At 43.8% G+C, this 21,236-nt stretch overlaps 1 protein-coding gene across 4 annotated transcripts in view; it reads right to left on the reverse strand.

The window, feature by feature from the left end:
- The window catches only part of RPH3A (rabphilin 3A), a 301,610-nt gene that overhangs the window by 116,489 nt on the left and 163,885 nt on the right, over positions 1-21,236 (reverse strand). For all 4 annotated transcript variants that reach the window (XM_082641651.1, XM_082641652.1, XM_082641649.1 and 1 more), the window contains one exon: positions 10,961-11,063. The gene's annotated coding sequence lies outside the window, so the exon portion shown is untranslated. The remainder of the gene's footprint in view (positions 1-10,960; positions 11,064-21,236) is intronic.

Raw genomic sequence — 21,236 nt, forward strand, 5'->3', positions numbered from 1 at the left:
ATCATTTCGCAGACGGCAAAGAGCCTCTCACCAAAGGAGGTAGAGTCATTTAATACCCTTAGGATATGGTCACTGGTCCATCAGTACCTCCTCTGATACTAAACGAGAACACATATAAATCATTCTTTCTAGAAATATCTACGGATTGCCTTCTAGATATTAGACACCACACTGGGGATACATCTGTGGATGGGACAACCGGGGTCCCTGCCCTAGTGGAGGAGCATAAACACTAGAGGGAGATTCAGGTCATATACCGAATAAATGAGAAATAGAATAGCATGCAACTGTGCAGAGTGAGATGAAGGGAAAGAGCTTCTAACAGGCGAGACCTCCTGAAATGGGTGGCACTTAGACCTGAAGGATAAATAGAGGAAATGGCCAAGCTGGCGGGGTGGGGGCGGGAATTGGGGCCTAGAGTGTTGCAAACAGAGGAAACAGCACATCTGAAGGCTCTGAGGCAGGAAGGACTTTAAAGCAAAGGTGACTGGGACAAAGTTTGTTCAAGTACAGCTACAGCCATTGTTTCCACCACCCCAGAACCAGCAGCAAGACGTTCCATTGGGGACGGTACAGTCTCCTAGGGGGAACTCAGAAAAGTAGAGAAGGGGCATTTTTTTAATTGCAGGGGCTAGGAGGATGCGCCTAGCATTTAGTGTCTGGGGCCAAGGATTCTAAATGCCCTGTAATGTACAGGACAGTTCCTCACCAGAAAGGCTGATGTACTCTGAATGTAAATAACTTCCTTTTTGCGAAACAAACCAACTCACACCTGACATGAGGTGAGGTGGGCTCGAGTGACAGAAGGGAGACCGGCTGAAGTGAATTTGCATCAGGATATTTTTCTCAAAGGACAGGATGAGAGATGAAAGGGAAAGGGAAACTGCAAGAAAGAGAGGATTTGGGAGATTTTCTTTTTGTTAAGTTTAGAGTGAGAGTTGAGAGTGAGAGAAGATTGTTCTAGAAAGTAGCTGCTATCACTGTAGAGCAATCTTTTTCAAACCCTTTAGATGAAGACCCACGGTAAAAACTATGTTTTACATCACAACCCAGTTTATATACACACACACACAAACCCAGATGTGTGACCAAAGCAGAAGTTTCACAAAACAAAACTTCCCCTTATCAAAAAGGATGTTCTCTGTTATGTTCTATTCTATTCTATGCTGATTTCTACCCACTAAATTGACTTCACAACCTACTAAATAGATCTCACTTCTCGGTTTGAAAAACACGGCTGAAGACATAACCAGAGAGTATTTTAAAGATAAAAAATGTGATAGGGCTTCCCTGGTGGCACAGTGGTTGAGAGTCCTCCTGCTGATGCAGGGGACACGGGTTCATGCCCCGGTCCGGGAAGATCCCACATGCTGTGGAGTGGCTGGGCCCGTGAGCCATGGCCGCTGAGCCTGCGCGTCCGGAGCCTGTGCTCCACAACGGGAGAGGCCACAACAGTGAGAGGCCCGCATACCACAAAAAAAAAAAAAGTGATAATACATCATGTTGATGACCATGGGGGGAAATGAACGCTCTCATATACTACAAGTGAGAGCAAGAATTAATGCAATTCCACTAGTGGGCCATTTGGCAATCTGTATCAATATTCTAAATGCATTCGCCTTTGACTCCGCAATTTCACTTCCAGGAATTTCTTTCAGATTTTTTCCCATATGTGCCCAAAGAGGGATGTAAAAGAATACTCACTGCTGCATTGTTTGTAGTGACATAAGATTAGAAACTATATAAATGTCCATCAACAGGACACTGGTAAAGTGAATTATGGGATGTCTTACTATAGAATCCTAAGCAACCATGAAAATAAATGAGGCAAGTTTGAACAAACTGAAATGGAATCAGGTCCAAGATGTATGATATAGTTGAAAAAGCAAGGGCGACATGCTGGTAATTGTTCAGCTGAATGATGAGTACAGAGGGATTTAGCATATCATTCTCTTTACTTCTGTTTATGTTTGAATTTTTCCATAGGTAAAAAATTAAAAAGACAAGTGTCCGAACTATGTTCAGTATGGCACCATTTGTGTTTAAGCCAATTTGCTTTCATAGACAAGAGAATATATAAGAGACTGGAATTAGCGCATGTCTCTGGCAAAAGAACTAGGGAACAGATGTGGGAGGGAGGATTTCAACCTCATATCCTTTTCTGTCTTTTAATTTGTAACCATGTATACCTCTTATCTATGTGTGCATTTATCATTCAAATGGAAAGAAAACTGGTTTGCCAACCTCCATAAGGATAAACACAATTCTACCTGAAATCAAAAGAATCAAGATAATACTTGGGACTTCCCTGGTGGTGCAGTGGTTAAGAATCCACCTGCCGATTCAGGCGACACGGGTTCAAGCCCTGGCATCTGGGAAGATCCCACATGCCGCGGAGCAACTAAGCCCGTGCGCCACAACTACTGAGCCTGTGCTCTAGAGCTCACAAGCCACAACTACTGAAGCCCGCGCACCTAGAGCCTGTCTCCACAACAAGAGAAGCCCGCGCACGGCAATGAAGAGTAGCCCCAGCTCGCTGCAACTAGAGAAAAAGCCGCGCGCAACAACGAAGAACCAATGCAGCCAAAATAAAATAATACCTGAAAACAACAAACATACCAATACACTAAAAAGAATGTACTTCTAACTTTGACCCTTGCCCATACCACACCACACCACTGCCTTTGGGGATTTCCTGGACAACCCAGTAATACATTAAATAGTGTTCAACTGTATTTTTAGGTCAGACTGTTATTTCTTTGAACTGACACAGAACAAAGCCTGGGCCACATGGGATGCCAGTTATACCCACGTTATAATGGAAATGATTTAAAGTTTAACTTGTTCAGTTTCCTCCCTTTAAGAATGACAGAACTACAGTACAGCATTCATCAATAAGAAAATGGTTAATGGGACGAAGTGAGAGAGTGGCATGGACGTATATACACTACCAAATGTAAAACACATAGCTAGAGGGAAGCAGTGCGTAGCACAGGGAGATCAGCTCGATGCTTTGTGACCACCTAGAGGGGTGGGATAGGGAGGGTGGGAGGGAGACGCAAGAGGGAGGGGATATGGGGATATATGTATACGTATAGCTGATTCACTTTGTTGTACAGTGGTAACTAACACAACATTGTAAAAGCAATTATACTCCAATAAAGACTAAAAAAAAAAAAGAAAAGAAAATGGCTAAGTAAGTAATGACATATCTGTATGATGGAATACTGTTATGGACTGAATGTTTGTTGCCCTCCCCCCCACTAACATGCATATGCTGGGTCCCTAACCCCCAGGGTGATGGTATTAGGAGGTGGGTCCTTTGGGAGGTAATTAGGTTTAGATGAGGCCTGAGGGTGGGGACCCCATGGTGGGATTAACATTCTTGTAAGATGAGGAAGAGACACCAAAACTTGCTCTCTCTCTGCCATGTGAGGACACAGAGAAGGAGGCCAGCTGTGAGCCAAGAAGAGGGCTTCCGCAGAAACCACCTCATCTGGCACCTTGATCTTGGACTTCCCAGCCTCCAAAAATGTGAGGAATAAATGTCTATTGTTTAAGCCACCCAGTCTGTGGCATTTTGTTGTGCAGCCTGAGCTGACCAGTAGAAATACCGTGAAGCTATTTAAAAATATAACACACATATATGTACTGACATGGAAAGAACTTTAAGACACATGTTGGGTGGAATAAGCCAGTTGTGATTACAATCTTACAGTATTGTACATTTATGTAAAACACATTCATATAACAATACTATACATATTAATACAGAGATGCATGGAAGATTATCTGGAAATATAAACATCTAACAAATAGGATACTTTAGGAACATGGGAGAGTCATGGTCAAAGGTGATACTGGCTTTGCTTGTAAATTTTAATTTTTTATAAAAATGTATTCTCTGTTACTTATGTAATTTAAAATTATTTCAGGATGTACCCCCTCCAAAAGGTCCAGAAGGGATAGCCTGACCCCAAGCCATATGATCAGTCTACTTCAGGGATATTTCTAGAATTGAAATTCTAAAATCTGCCTCCCAATCTGAGAGTTCTTCCCACAACCACTTAGCTCTCCATCTTAATTCTGAAACCAACAAAAATTACATTCTCCTGCTGAAGAGAGAATAAGGCAGGACCCACATGCCGCCAGACACCAATGAGGAGATAATGCTTTTACACACTAAACATAACATGGTTAGATCTCAACAAGGTTAGCTAAGACAATTAATTTCAAAGTCTTCCAACTGACAGTAATACACAAATCAGCTTCCCCATCAGCTTTAGGAAACTAATTTTGCTGTGGTGAAGAATTCAGTAGGGGGGTTCTGATGCCTTTTCAAGAAGAAGAGGATTCACTTCAAAGGGAGATGAAACTATTTTCTAGAGCAACTTCATAATTATACCACAAGGATAATGTTTACCTCTAAAACACCTCTAAAACCAACACCCAGTAGGAATACGCTGGAAGGAAGAAAGAAGCCTCAAAACAGTGGCAGGTTGAAGTCTGCAAGACATATTCGTGAGAGGAAAATAAAAAGATCAAAAGTCTCAGAAAGTTTATTAGCAATTATAGTAGGCACTAACACTTATTTACTCAGTCAAAAAATATTGAGTACTGATGGTGCCAGGTGCTGGGGACACAGCAGTGTACAAGACACACAGAAATCCTGCCCTCATGACATTCTGGCAATAAACGTTTAAGTGCTACTATAATCTGGGCAGGTGAATAGGGAGCACCCAGGTAAGAGGTTTCTATTTTAAATACAGTGAATTGTCAGGGAAGGTCCCATTGAGAAGGTAATGTTTGAGCAATCACCTGAAGGAGGCAGAAGAGCAAGCCCAGCAGACACCTAAGGGACGTTTGTTCAGGCAGAGGGTATGGCAAGTGCAAAGGTCCTGAGGTAGGGACATATCTAGCATGTGTTTGTGGAGCAGCAAGAGGCTAATATTGCCAGAACAGAGAGACCGAGGGAAGAATTCCAGGAGATATTATGAGAGAGGAGGCCAGGAGCCTGATGGTGAGGGTCCTATAGGTCATTGTAATGACCTGGGCTTCTACTCAGAGAGACAGGTGCCACAGAAGAGTTGAGAGAGCCGGAGTGACGTGAACTTACAAACCACTGAGTGCACTGATGGGGAGCAAGGGGAGAGGTGTAAAGACCAGTGAGGAGGTCACTGCAATAACCCAGTGGGAAGATAATTCATCGAGTACTTGCTGTGAGCTAGGGACTTTACAAACCACATCTTTTTGTTTGCTTGTTTGAATTGAGATATAATCCCCACACCATAAAACTCACTATTTAAAATTGTACAGTTCATAGACCCACAGACATAGAAAATAAACTTATGGTTATCAAAGGGGAAAAGTGGGGGTGGGGAGGGATAAATCAGGAGTTTGGGATTAACATATACACACCATTATATATAAAGTAGATAAATAACAAGGACCTACTGTATAGCACAGGGAACTATACTCAATATTTTGTTATAACCTGTAAGTGAAAAGAATCTGAAAAAGGATATATATGGATTTTGATAGATCTGAATCACTTTGCCGTACACCTGAAACTAACACAACATTGTAAATCAACCATACTTCAATAAAAATAATAAAAAATAAAATTGTACAGTTCAGTAGTTTTTAAATGTTCACAAGGCTGTGCAGCCATTAACGCTATCTAATTCCTGAGCATTTTCATCACCCCCAAAAGAAACCCTGTACCTGTTAGAAATTCACTTCTCATTCTCCCTGCTCCCAGCCTCTGGCAACCACTAATTACTTTCTATCTCTATAGGTTTGCCCATTCTGGACATTTTCCATAAGTGGGATCACACAGTATGTGACCTTTCAGCTCTGGCTTCTTCCTCTCAGCATCCTGTTTTCAAGGTTCCTCCATGTTGCAGCCTGTATCAGTCCATTATGGCTGAAGAATATTGTAACATCTTATCCAATCCCCACAAAAGCCCCACAAGGAAAAGCTGTCATTACCATGCCAGTTTTCTGATGAGAAACTGCAGCACTGAAAGGTCAAGTAACTAGCCCAAAGGCAAACCAGAGAGTGGAAGAGCTGGCCTTGACCTCAGAACACTGACTATTCTCCAACACTGACTATTTGACCACGTCGTTAACTGCATTTCTGAATGGTGGCGTGAACAAGGACCCCAGCAAGGCCCCTCATTGGACTGGGGAAGTGGGGACCCTGATTTCATACAGTCAGGCAAGGCTGTGACTGAAACTCAAACATCGTGACATCCTATTCAGCGGGGTTCCACTCTAGAACCTCCTTGCTGCCCTGGTGGGTCCTTCTCATTCTGGGTGGAGTCAGAGGAAATGGCTGAGGGTGAGATCAAGGAGGTGGGCAGTGGGGGGTGGGAGCAAAATGCCAACAGCACTGCCTCCCCACAGCTGAACTCAACAAACATCAATTCAGCTTAACCAACATTTACTAAGCACCTACTGTGTGCTAGATCTGTGTGAATAGAAGCCTCAATAAGATGTGGTCCTAGCCCTTGAAAAATTCACATGGCTGGTGGGGAAACCACTATCCCCGTGTTATCTCAAAGAAGACGCTCTGTCTTTGCCATCTTTGCATCCGCTAGGAACCTTGCCCCGGCGCCAGGTACACAGCATTCTTCCAACAGACATTTGCTGAGGAACATCTCTGTACTAGGGATGTGACCGGTTCCCCTTAGCTCTTTCTTATTAACCCTGCTCCACCTACAACCTTCCTTCAAATGGGCCGTTTAATGTCCTACGCAATCCCCCAGCCACACCTGTTTGAGAAAGGGGTGGTCAACACACTCACACAGTACCAATCAGAATTCTGTTGCTGAGAATTTGAACTGGGCTCTAAAGACTGAGCTATTTTGCTCTGGGGAGGAGTGGCAACCACTGTCAGGGCTCCATCCAGATTGCCTTGGATCCCTTTACCATTTTCATGCATGCTGGCTGCCTCACAGGTGACACAGAGAACCTCAAGAGTCTGGGAATTCCCTTAACTAGTGACTGACAGGTGCAGGGGCGCAAATACTCCAACCCTCTCGCCTCCTTATAGGGACAACTCCAAAGTTTGACTACACTGTCTCCAGAGCTGCCCCTGCAGGATTAAGTGAAGATTACTCCCTTGGAACTGTCCTTGGTACCACATCCCTGCATGGCCTCTTTTCCTTCCCTTGAGATCCCTATTTCCCTCCTTCCCCTCCCAGTTTCCCCTGAGAATGCTTCCTCATAAATCCTTTTCACATGAATCCTCATCTCAGGGTCTGCTTCTGGGAAACAAGCATTGCTTGTCCATTCTCTGTTCTGTGAGGAACATCAGGGACCTGTGGAGTCTTCTCTTAACTGCTTCTACCCTTGCTGTGGGCAGAAATAATCTCACAAGTCACCCCTAACATCTCAGAGTCCAAATTTAGGGAGGCTGGCCTTTCTTCCCCCAAAACTGGAATTTGGGCATAACAGTAATAACACATATTCAGCTGAAACATCACACCTTCCCCTCTACCACTTCCATGACCTTTGGTCCACTCTCATTCCCTGTGGTTTCCCAAGGGATAAACACATGACCCAAATCTGACCGATCAGTTTATTCCATCTTCCTGGTCATAGTGACTGGATCAAGGATGGGCACATGACAAAGTGGTCCAATGAGAAGCAATTCTAGATTCTCTCAGGACCCAGAAATGGAAAGGATCTCCATTTCTCCTGGTGTTATTACAATGGATAGAGGTATACCTGAATTGCCACTAGCAAGAATGAACATACTGAAGAACGAAGCCAACACAAAGGGAAATAGATCTGAGAGGAAGAGAAAGTCCTGATGGTATTATTTGAGTCCCTAGATCCAGCCATACCTGAGGCCAATAATATTAGATCCTTCAGTTATTTGAACAAAAAGCTTTTTTTTTTTTTTTTTTTTTTTTTTTTGCTTCAACCACTTACAATCCATCAGGGGAAAGACAGGGTAAAAGAGGAAAAATTATAACTTATAATGAAATAATAATATTTAGTGAATATTTATGATAAGCCAGGTACTACACTGTGTTTACCTAGATTTTTTTCATTGAATCTACACACCTCTCTATGAAGTAGGTACTATTATTGTCCGGTATTTTATTGATGAGGAAACTAAGGCTCAGAGAGGTCAAATCACCTGCCTAAGGTCACAGAGTTTGGAAATGGCAGAACCAGATTTTTTTTTTTAACATCTTTATTGGAGTATAATTGCTTTTCAATAGTGTGTTAGTTTCTGCTGTATAACAAAGTGTATCAGATATACATAAACATATATCCCCATATCTCTTCACTCTTGCGTCTCCCTCCCGCCCTCCCTGTCCCACCCCTCTAGGTGGTCACAAAGCACCGAGCTGATCCCCCTGTGCTATGTGGCTGCTTCCCACTAGCTATGTATTTTACATTTGGTAGTGTATATATGTCCATACCACTCTCTCACTTTGTCCCAGCTTACCCTTCCCCCTTCCTGTGTCTTCAAGTCCATTCTCTACATCTCTACATCTACACCTGTCCTGCCCCTAGGTTCTTCAGAACCTTCTTTTTTTTTTTTTTAGATTCCATATATATGTGTTAGCATATGGTATTTGTTTTTCTCTTTCTGACTTACTTCACTCTGTATGACAGTCTCTAGGTCCATTCACCTCACTACAAATAACTCAATTTCATTTCTTTCTATGGCTGAGTAATATTGCATTGTATATATGTGCCACATCTTCTTTATCCTTTCATCTGTCGATGGACACTTAGGTTGCTTCCATGTCCTGGCTATTGTAAATAGAGCTGCAATGAACATTCTGGTACATGACTCTTTTTGAATTATGGTTTTCTCAGGGTATATGCCCAGTAGTGGGATTGCTGGGTCATATGGTAGTTCTATTTTTAGTTTTTTAAGGAAACTCCGTACTGTCCTCCATAGTGGCTTATCCATTTACATTCCCACCAACAGTGCAAGAGGGTGCAGAGCCAGAATGTGAACCCAAGCAGTGTGACTGCGGATTCTACGTACTGGAACCATTCTGCTGAGTGGTCAACTGAGCTACAGGTGGAATGAGAAAAGTAGATAGGAAAGGCTTGAACCAAGCTATACATGGCTCTGCCCCGGTTTCATTTTGGAGGACAGCCCCTCCAAGGGCACAGCTGTGGGTCACAGGTCTGCATGGCAAACACCTTTTCCACCCATCAGCGGGTGTCCTCATGGGCTCAGGTCACCTGGCCCTGCTGAGAAGATAAATGGGACCCTTGTTGAGGGACATAATTTGAAATGCAAAAGGTAGGAGCAGCAGGTTGCTGCCACCCACTGGCCGCCACCTCTCACAGAGCCCCTCCCCACACGCAGACTTCCCTGGAAGGACCCACTTTTTCCATGATTGTGACTGTCTCCTGGCAGGTATTGCAATTGGACCCCCACTATAGTTTCCCCACTCCACAGAGTAGACTACAGGGGGTGTATTTGCTTTTTATTTTGGAGAAGGTAGATGGGAGTAGATTCTGAAATCCGCCCATTGCCTACTTACCAGTTCCCTCATACTCTTAGAATGTGCATGCATGGGTGCACACACACACACATACATGCACACACAGCTCTCTGTTGATGCAAATTATGCCCTTCCTTCAAAGCCCCCTGAAATGTCACCACTTGTGGTAAGCCTTCCTTGAACACCCAAACTGGATCCACCTCTCTTGTCTCAGAACACCAAGAATCAGAGTCACTTAGAGGAAACCAAGTTCAAAGAGATTAAATGACCCAAGTCTACATGGTATACATGTCAAAGCCACAACTGGATTTCAAGTCTCCTCATGCCTCTCTCCAGACCAGTTCTCTTCCATGAGATCAAGAGTTCTAATTATCTGTATCCCATTGCGGAACACTTTTTTAACTGGCAGATAGCATTCATCATATCAGTGTTGACTGACTGGTTATAGCTGTCTGGAACACTGTGTTGAGAAGGATGCAGAAGGTCACTGTGTTGTGCTCAGTGCCAAGATGGATGACCAATGTCTGCCACAGACGTAGACTGGAGAGTGATGTCACATATGCCATGTATCTGCCACGGTGTTTTACCTTTCAGAATGTCCCAGGCAGAATTAGCTGCTCCTTGACCTGGATTCCCATATCAATTTAAACGTATTTGAGAACGTTTCACATTGTGCTGTAACCATATGTCTGCGTGTCTCTCCCATTAGATAGTGAGTGGCTTGAGGACACAAACCACTTGTGCATTCCTTCAGTCAGTGCCTTGAGTGAACCAAAGCAGATTCTCAGTAACTGTCTGAATGTTGCATCATTCAGATTTGTGAATCATAATTTCACAAGTTTATGTCTTCTTTAAACAACTCTCATGAGAGCAGGCATCATATCACATTGTGCCTAGCATAATGCTGAATGTGTATTTAACTTAATTTATTTGCTATTAGTTGTAGAGTGCTTACTATATGCCAGGTGCATGATATGGGCTTACCATATATTGCTGCATTTATCTCTCTTCTACACTCTAGAAGTTAGCTATTAACCCTACTTTACAAATGAGGGCACTGAGATTCAGAGAGTCTATTCAACTTGCCCAGGGTCACACAGCTAGTAAGCAGCAGAGCTGGGATTTAAATCTGGGTCTCTGTGACAGCAATTTTGGCTGATTGATCACCATTATACTAAAGAGTAGTGGTCAGTGAGGAGGAAATGAAAATACCTACATTTAAAATCTAGAAACTGATGTGGGGCTTGAGGTGCCATGTTTCATCTTATTAAATGTGGCGTCTCAGCTCAGAGCCTCTTTGGGGTGGTTGCCAGAGTCTGAGCCAGGCTGAAGTGGCCACTGTGCAGTGAACATCCACGCTGCCTGGACTCAGACTGCCTGGTCCAGCCCAGTGTGACTCAGCACCTGGAAACTTGTGCTTCTTTAAATAGATCCTGCTCTCAGCTGGGTCTCAGCGGTGAGCAGTGACTTACCCGTCATCAGAGGGAGTTATCCTGGGGCTTGCTGAGCTGCTGTGCCAGAGTGGAGCCGAGGGACATACGGGGCACAGGAAGAAGGCTGTTGGTGGCTGTAACCCTGTTAAGAGAATTAAGAGAATGGCTGAGTGAGACACTACCCAGAAGCAGGGGGTTTGTCTACACCCATCACCCAAAGTGGTCTTTTGGGGTTTAGTGCCATGCTCCTCCTTTCCCCCAAAGCCCCTGCAGCTTTGTGGAGGAACCACAAACAAGGCGGGCCAGGTCAGGAGACCTATGTTCCAATGCCAGCTTTGCCACCAAAGAGCTACATGACCTTGGGCAAGTCCTTCACTTTCCTATCCTCTCATCCATCAAGTGACACTCTAATTACAAGTGCACAACAGGAGGCAGATGACAGCCTGATTGTTCTCAACGGAGGATCAGCCGAATGACTTACGGTCCATCTACACCCTGCAACAAATGCTACTCAGGTGGGAGAGGCAATTGACATGTGCGGAAATGAAACCATCTCCGAGTAGGTGTGGGACAATGAGCTGCCACCTGACTGTTTTAAGTGATGTCCTATATAGTCACATACAGCAGAGTATTCGTAGAACATCTCTGAAAGGATACATGCACACACATTCTGGTGGGTCACATGAGTACTAGTTTGGAGGTGAGCAGAACTGGGTTGAAAGCTCAACTTGATCATGTAGCTGGGTAGTCAACTGAACTTCCCAATGCCTCATGCCTTAGCAGATATAAGGGATATTAAGGGACCAGAGCAGCTGCCACAGGAGGAATGACAATAGCAAGGATGGTGGCAACAACCACTGTCTGTAACCCCATGAGAACAGCACGAGCTGTTGCTAAGCTCACTCTGGCCAGAAAGCAAGACAGGTGCATGGCTCATGAAAGTCGTCACATAAGCTGGATTTAATACATCTTGCATCCCGGTGAGAGCCCAGATTCACAACCTTAATATTCACACTATGATGTCAACCTGCCACCTGTTCATCTAGTGTATAAAGCACATAGATCCACTGCCGACCACCCATCTCGGAGAATGAATTAGGTCTTCTGGGCTTGGGAAGCATACGATCCCAGTCTACTCCACTCCCACTGAATGTCCTGCTAAGGACCAAGACAGCTCTCTGGATATTCTCAGCCCTTTTCTCCAGAAGGCTGCTTACTTGGATCTTGTTACTTCAGCCTCTGGCAGAACTGTCCATCAGGAGTGGCACTTAAATGGGAGATTCTGGGCTTTTTATCAAAGAACACAATAAATAACCATAACCATGCCAAATCCTGCCAGGTTTTATTTGGGACATTGAACCATGGTATTCCGTGCCCCTATTTAAATTCATCTTATTCCACTCATTTGTTTATTCAGCAAATACGTAGTGAGGGAATCAATAAGAAAAAGACAATCTAATAGAAAAATGGTTAAAAGGTAATGAATAGGCAGTTCATAGAAAAGAAAACACAACTGACTCTAAAGCATTTGAAAAGATCAATTGTACTCAAAAAAAGAGAGAAATGCAAATTGAAGCTACACTGAGATACCATTTTCCCCATCACATTGGCAAAAATTCAAAAGGTTAATAACACCCTTTGCTGGTGAGGCTGGGAGGAAATAGGTATTCTCAAGCACTGCCAGTAGGAGTGTTGCCATGGTGTGCTATAATTTGATAATATCTATCAAAATTATGAATGCAGATATTCTTTGACACAGCAACTTCCCTTCTGGGAATTTATCCTGCAGCGATATTTGGACTTGTACGAAATAATGTATATACAAGGTTATTCACTGCAGAATTGTAAAGGCAAAATACTGGGAAAAATCTAGATGCTTTTAAGCAGACTAGTTGAATAAATAAGAATACATCCAAACAATGACATTCTATATAATTTTTTCAAAGAATGAGCTATCTCTCTATTCACTGAATACAGAAAGACTTCCATGATATACTGGCAAATAATAAGACACAGAGGAATATGGATATGGCTTTCCCACAGTAACACTGCCTAACAAACCGCCCCAAAACTTAAAAGAGTAATCATTCATTCTCATGCTCATGGATCCAAGAGTTGGTTGGGGTTCTGCCAGTCTTGGCTGGGCTCAGCAGGGTGGCTCTACTTAGAGCTGCCCTCCATGTTCTGTTTGAATCTGTTCCACATTCCTCATTCAAGGGCGTGGTGAAGGGGCAATAGTTAACCATGGCATGCTCCTCTCTTGGCGGATCATGGAACACAAGAGAGCAAGACCGGCTGCATAAAAGCATTTCAGGACTCTCACCTCTTGTCAGCTCACATCCCATTGGCCAAAACAAGTAACATGGCCAAGTCCAAAGTCAAGAGGTGAAGGAAACCCACCATGAGACCACAGCAAGGATGTGGATGTACGATACCACCAGAGGGGAGTGAAGAATGGGATCAGTAACTGAACCTAACACACATTCAACACTCATTCAACTTTACTTATCTTTGCAAAAGATGTCTGACCTTCCTGCCTCCCTTGTATAAAGACCCTTGTAATTACATTGCTCCCCCTAATCCCAGAAAATCCAGGATAATCTTCTCACCTCAAAATCCTTAATTTAATTGCATCTGCTAATTCCCTTTTGCCATGTAAGGTAATATATTTACAGGTTCTGAGAATTAGGACATGGACATCTTAAGACGGCCATTATTCAGCCAACCATAGCTGAGATTCAAACCCAAGCTTCTCTAAACCCTAATCATGTGCTCTTTTCACTGTTCTTTGCTGCTTCCACAAAATCTGTGAAATCATTAATCCTAGGGTTTCCATGGGTCTACGAAGAGAGCGAAGCATATTTCTCTGCAGATTGGACAAGTCACAGAAATACTACATGCTCTACCAAAGAGAAATGTCCCCCATTTCCAATTGGAGCTGGCAGGGCTATTCATAAGGTAGGGCACCAAAGGGTGTTCCCCACCACCCCTGCTGTTAGCCAGGTGAGGCTTCAAGAAGTGGCCAATGTGGCTTTTCAGCATTATTCATTTGTTTCCTTGTTTGTTATCTCTTCCACTAGAATGTCAGCCCCAGGAGAGTGGGGACATATCCATCACACTCACCATAGTGTTCCCAGAGCCCAAAAGAGCCCAGCACAGAGCTGGCATTCCATTGATAAATACAAACCCCAAAGTTGCCCTGATCCAATGGATAGGATTTCACTTGGGTATAAAATTTAAAGATGGGGAAGGGAATCCAGTATTCCCAGAATCGTGCCCAGAATCCCTTACCTTTGGGAGGTGTTGATGTGAAAGCTGAGGTCCCTGGTCAGGACTATAATGAGGGGGAAACATGAGCAAGATTTGCCTAGCTGTGCCCTTCTGAGAACAGAGGTTACATCTCTTGAACATTCTACGTGAAGCATTCTGAATCGATCATGCTTAGGCATCAGTAACAATCCACCTATGAAAAATTCTCCCACAAGGGCACAAAGATAGATGTACAAGGATATTCACTGTACTGTGTGTAACAGCAAAAAACTGGACACAGCCCAATGTCCATCAATAAGGGTCTGGGGAAATAAATGATCATACAGTCACAATGATGGAATGCCATGCAGCTATTAAAAGAATGGGATAGAAGGGGAAAGATGTCCAAGATACATTGCTAAGTAAAAACAGTAAGTTGCAGGAAATACAAAGCACGGTCCTATATTAAAAAAATAATATATATCAAAACTCATCATTCTTGATGTTAAAAAAAAACTCATCAAACTGTATACTTCACTGTGCATTTTACTGTATGTAAATTATAATTCAATAAAAGAAAAACAATGTATGTATGCCTTCTAGTTCTTTGATTTTAAGAAGCAATTTTTCACATTGTTTTTGAAATTAAGACTTGCCTTTTCACGTAATGCAGAATTTTATGTTTTGTTGAAAGGCTGATAAGTCAAAAGAGTAGCTTACCAATGATGGTGATTTAGAATAGAAGAAATGCAAAGGAAATACATTAGCATATACATAGAAAGTAAACAAGATAAGCATATGCGTAGAAAAGCTAAAAACATAGACATTTTGAATTTAGGAGTGAAATAATGGAGAGCAGAAGGTGTAGGAACTAAGTAATATATCTCTATAATCGAATTTTTTACTAGGGAGACACATTAGTAATGAGAAACAAATAAAGGGTAAGGAAAAACTCTTTCTGTGACCTATACCTTTTGTGGGGAAGAGTGGAAACTCACTTTGTATTCAGGAAGATCAGGGGCGTCAAAGGGCATTTTGACAATTTAACAGGCCAAGAGAATTGAACCTCATTTGTGTTTTTAAAATAGAAAGAACTTTGTTGTTGTTTTCTGATTACAAAAGTAATATTTGGGACTGCCCTGGCGACGCAGTGATTAATAATCGCTTGCCAATGCAGGGGACATGGGTTCGAACCCTGGTTCGGGAAGATCCCACATGCCGCGGAGCAACTAAGCCCATGTGCCACAACTACTGAGCCTGAGCTCTAGAGCCCGCGAGCCACAAGTGCTGAAGCCCGAACGACCTACAGCCCGTGCTCCACAACTAGAGAAGCCACTGCAATGAGAAGCCGGCGCACTGCAATGAAGAGTAGCCCCCGCTCGCCACAACTAGAAAAAACCTGCACACAGCAATGAAGACCCAACACAGCCAAAAAAAAAAAAATTAATATGTGTTCATTGTATAATTAAACACCCAAACAACACAGAAAGCTGGCATTGAAAATTACCCACAATCCCACACTCTACCCCCCAAAAGAGCGAATCTCAAAATTGGGGTGCATACCCTCACTTACAAAAGCAGCTCCAATCTTTATGCACTATTTTAAAACCCAATTTTGTCCCTCTTAATATGTAAACAATATCTTTGCATGTCATAGTATAATATACATCATTTTAATGACCACCCAATATATTACATCACATTTTTTACACTGTAATTGGTATAAGAGAGACCCTATTGTTGCACATTTACATAGTTTCCAATTTTTTGCCAATGTAAATAATGGTGCAAAGAAAATTCTCATACATATATTTTTAGGCATTTATCTGATTATTTACTGAGGGTAAATTCCTAGAAGTTTAATTTGCTGAGTGAAGAAGCTTACACATTCTGAAGGCTTCTGATCCTTGTTGACCACATTTTCTCTCTATAACAGGAGTCATCATTAGCATTATCAGTTATTGAGCACGGACTTCATGCCAAGTCTTTCACTCCTTCTGAACAATCCTATGAGGCTGGTGTTTTTATTATCTCTCATTCTACAGATGGGGAAACTGAGGCTTGAGAGGTATATAACCTCTCAACATCACACAACTAAAAACTGGCACAGCCAAAAATAAAACCCAGATCTGTCTGTCTCCAAAGGTCAAGCTCACAGTCACAGCACTTTGCTGCCTGCTATTAATATGGTTTCTAGAATAGTCCTATCATTTCATCATCCACCCAACAGTGCATGAGAAAGCCCACGTCCTCACTTATTTCCCCCTTCGCCCAAACTGAGTATTCTCATTTGAATCATGTAGGGAGTATGCAGTTGCAAGCAACAGAAAATGCAACTCAAACTGGCTTAAATAATAAAGTGATTCATTGGCTCAAATAACCAAAGTCCTACCGAAGGCTAAGTGTCAAGGACAGCTTCATTCGGCAGCACAATGGTGAGACCAAGGTTCAGGTTTTGTTCCTTCTCCCTGTCTCCTAGGGTGCTGGCTTCACCCTCCACTGACTCTCCTTCATGGTCTCAAGATAGCCCCGACAACTCCCAAGGCTGTGTACTTTATTCCCCAAGTCTGGACAGGAAAGAGAAGGTTGACTTTGGAAGTCCTCTCAGAAGAGTGGGAAAGATTTCCCAGATCCTTTAGCTTCTCAGTAGCCTGAATTGCCCCAGATCCTCATCTTGAATGAGTAACTGTGGCCAGGGGGTAGGATTATGATGATGAGTTTAGGCCTGAGCTACATATTTCCATTCCTAGATCCCAGAGTGGGGGTTGATTTAGCTTCCTCTAAGGGCTAAAGAGAAAAGGTGTGGAATGAAAGTCAGGACACATGTCAAGAGAAGGAAGGTTGGATTTGGGGGATGGTAGCATACACTCTTGTGCCCTACCCATCTCCTCTTGGGCCTTACCATTGTCGTGTACCCTACATGCCATTCTATCCTTGCTCATGGCAGGGAGGAGTTTCAGGGAATTAACATCCCCAGGGAGCAGCCTGAAACCAATAATGATAGAGAAGGTGTATAAATAACCCAGTTCCCTCACCCCTTAGGTGGGTCATCATGCTCTACAGTAGCTCCCAGAGCTCTTCAATGGGATTAAGCTCCAGTTGCCCACAGTAATAACTGACTGGTGACTCAGTCTTTTTCTCATACCCCACTGGCCTCCCAATGTTTCCTGGGACCGCCTCTCAAATAAACCACTTACACCTGACTCCCTCACTTGGGGTCTGTGTCTGGGGAACCCAAACTAAGACAGTTAGTGCAACTGCAAAGTCCACTACATTAATGTTTTTGATGTTTTTGGTCTTTGTCTAATTTAAGCACATTCTACATAGATAAAAGTGCAGTGTTACTATGGAAGATAGATGTTCATGTGGCAGCTCTCCACGCTGATGAAAGAACAATATCTACCCCTAAGCTACCTCCTTCACCTTCAGTGTGAAGGAGAAAGGAGGCCCCGTTCCTTCAGAAACCACTCTGCATGCACTACTACCTCAACAGTGACCAGACAAGAATGCATTATTAAGCACCCCATCGTGAGGCTGTCACGCAGATATAGACATCTGGACTCCTTGGTGAGATTCCTTTAGGAAAAAGAGAGAGAACTCTAAAAACTGACTCAGCCCATGGTAGATTGGGGTTTTTAATATATCTCTTTCTGGGAGTGTTTGCTATAAACAAACTATAAGTCTGGTGGAGAGGTAAAAAGGAAGCCCTTCCTCAAAAGATGCCACACATTAATTTTTAAGTTCACTCCCAAAAGATGTCCCCTTTTGCACCTGTTAATGTGATCTGTATGACAATCACTTATTTATAATTAATTGCCATGTAGCTTTGCATGGCTGGATGCAGCCTTGGCAAGTGGCTGATTTCTATCTGAAAAAGATGTGTGAGCAGCTTTCTTTCAGGGATGAGCCATAAACTAAGCAGATTTCTAGCTCAGCAATGGTCCTTTTTGAAGAGAAAAACCTCTAGACTCTTTAAAATGGCGCCCGATTCTCTGAGTCTGAGAGTAGGGAAGGAAGTAAAAGATGATTGAATTCAACTGCCTCCTTTTACAGATGAGAGAACTGAAGGCCAGGAAAGAGAAATCTCTACGTTTACTAAGTGAGGTAGTACAGAGCCAAAGCGTCCTAACTCCCAGCTCAGTGTCTGTCCCACTAAACCCTATGCCCACACCCAGAGCACTGAGGAAACAGACAAAACATATTTCTGTTCCCAGTAGGCAGGGCTGCAGGCTGTTCGACCAAATGGATTGAAGGCAGAGGCAGGAATAATGCCTGGCCTAGAATGACCTTGAAAACACATCATTCTCTCTCTCTCTCTCTCTGTCTCTCTCTCTCGCTCGCTCAGAGGAGACTAATTCTGGGATGAACTGGAATTCTTGAGGTAACACACGGAAGGTTACTTAGACCAAGAGGAGCAAATGTAAATGCCTTTAAGCTCCACACAGGCAATGGGCGAAGGAGGTGGGAGGTGAACCGCAGGGAGTAGAGAGGCCTGGCAAACATGCGAGCCCTTGCCCGTCTCAACCATCCCAGCACGGACAAACCGCCTAAATTTTTTAAGAGAGACCACAAGTCCAAAGTGTGATAGGAAAAAGTGTTACATAATATCTTCCAGCTTTTAAATCTTGGTAACTGACATAATTTTTTAAATAAAAGATTTAAGCTCCATACCAGCCAAACAAAACACATCATCTCCCAAAATATCAGTTTGTAATTACTGGCACAGGGTAATACCACCTGGTGGCAGATCTGGTCATTTCTTCATTCAAACATGCATTCGTACGTTCGGGTTCAACAGCAGTGATTCTTAAATCTTCCTACACTTCAGAATCACCTCGGAAGCTTAAAAATCCCAGATCTTACATTATGCCAGTCACACCAGAATGTTCAGGAGTGAGAGCCAGGCATCAGGAAGTTTTAAATACACCTGGATGATTCCAGTCTGCAGGCAAGTTTGGGAATAGCTGCTCTACAATGAGCCAGGCTGTAGGTTAGCTACTAGGGACACAAGGATGACCAGGACAGACATATTCCCTGTCCTCACAGGGCTTACAGCTCAGTGAGGGATTCAAACAGATAACCAGATGTGGCCACAGCTGTCAGCTATCCACCAAACCTGTTCCCCTCCCCACCATCTTCCAGGGCGCATGCTGGACTAAATTTCCCAGCATCCTTCACAGGTAGATGGAGCCACGAATCTGAATTCTGGCCAGTAGAATGTGAGCAGAAGCCACCTGTGTCACTTCCAGGGGTGACAAATGAAACACGCCAGATCTGCGCTTCTATGTTCCTTGATCCCTGTTGCCACGCGTTGAGGATGGCAGAGCCACTGTCAGCCCAGGTGAATGGGTCTGTGACTAACTGTGAGGACCACTTACTGACCTAGACCAGTCACCTCTGAACTACTGTTAAGATCTTGTTACAACAGCCCAACAAATACAGCAAGCAATTATAATACAGACTATGACAGCAATACATCAGATGCTGTGGGAAGACAGATCCAGATAAGGGGGGGGAGATCAGGGAGGGCCTCCTGTTTATTCACACACTCATTCATTCAACAAATATTTCCTGAGCACTTACCTTGCACCAGGCACTGTTCTAGATGCAAGTAATGAAATCAGTAAAGAAGTTATCATCATACAAATCCCTTTTAAAAGTTGCAAGGGGGGGCCTCCCTGGTGGCGCAGTGGTTGAGAGTCCGCCTGCCGATGCGGGGGATACGGGTTCGTGCCCCGGTCTGGGAGGATCCCATATGCCGCGGAGAGGCTGGGCCCGTGAGCCATGGCCGCTGGGCCTGTGCGTCCGGAGCCTGTGCTCCGCAACGGGAGAGGCCACAACAGTGAGAGGCCCGCGTACAGCAAAAAAAAAAAAAAAAAAAAAAAAAAAAGTTGCAAGGGGGACTTCCCTGGTGGCGCTGTGGTTAAGAATCCGCCTGCCAGTGCAAGGGACACGGTTTCGATCCCTGGTCCAGAAAGATCCCACATGCTGCGGAACTAAGCCCGTGCACCACAACTACTGAGCCCGTGCACCACAACTACTGAAGCCCATGTGCCTAGAGCCCATGCTCTGCAAGAAGAGAAGCCACTGCAATGAGAAGCCCATGCACCACAATGAAGAGTAGCCCCACTCACTGCAACTAGAGAAACCCGCGCGCAGTGATGAAGACCCAACACAGCCAAACATAAATATATAAGAATTTAAAAGTTGCGAGGGATACAGCAGTGAAGCAAAGACTCAAAAATCCCTGTCCTCATGGAGTTTAGGCTCTTCAAAGTATAAGGTGTCATTTAAATTCAGACCTAAGGATGAATAAGGCAGGCAGAGATTTGGGGAGGGGGCACAGATATTGGTGCTCCTGGAAAGGGGAAAAACGTGTCACGCAACAGCCATGAGGGTGGGAGAAGGCGGCACTTTGGGGGAGTTTCCAGTAAATTGCAGGTGGCTGAGCACAGAGCGGGAGGCTGGGGGTGATGAGTGGTAAGACAGAGACAGAGGGAGACTGAGACCAAGAGAAATCCAAAGAGACAGAAAAAGAAACTGGCAGAAACAGAGAGATGGAGACAGAACAAGGCAGAGAAACTCTGAGACAGAAACAGACAAAGACAGAGCCAGAGAAACAGCAGACCAGAAAGATCTGACAGGGACAATGTGACAGCATTACAGGGCCACCTCCTCCTGATCCCACACCCTCCTTGTTTGTACATGGGAGACAGATGTCCAATTTACTTAAGCTTGCCTTGCTTTGTTGAGAAGGTAAATATTTGATCTCCGACAACTCCCAGAGATTTCTCCTCTATGAAAAGAGCACCTTTAATTAGCCTGAGAGCAAGCCCCTGCTTGGCTGGGGCAGAGCCAGCAGGGAGGTTTGTAATTCACAGCCTGGGGCTTGGGTTGAGGGATAGAGGGCAGGAGTGGGCATCAGGAGACTTGAGTTCTAGACCCTCTCTGACTCTGGGCAGCTGTGGGGTCTGCGCCTCAGTTTCTTCATTTGGAAAATGAGTGAGTACTTTCCTACTCTGACACTTTGTGGCAGCACTTACTGAGGTTTGTGATCCTATGTTTA

This window comes from Mesoplodon mirus (genome assembly GCF_964341445.2).
Source record: "Mesoplodon mirus genome assembly, chromosome: 13".
Classification (NCBI taxonomy): domain Eukaryota; kingdom Metazoa; phylum Chordata; class Mammalia; order Artiodactyla; family Ziphiidae; genus Mesoplodon; species Mesoplodon mirus.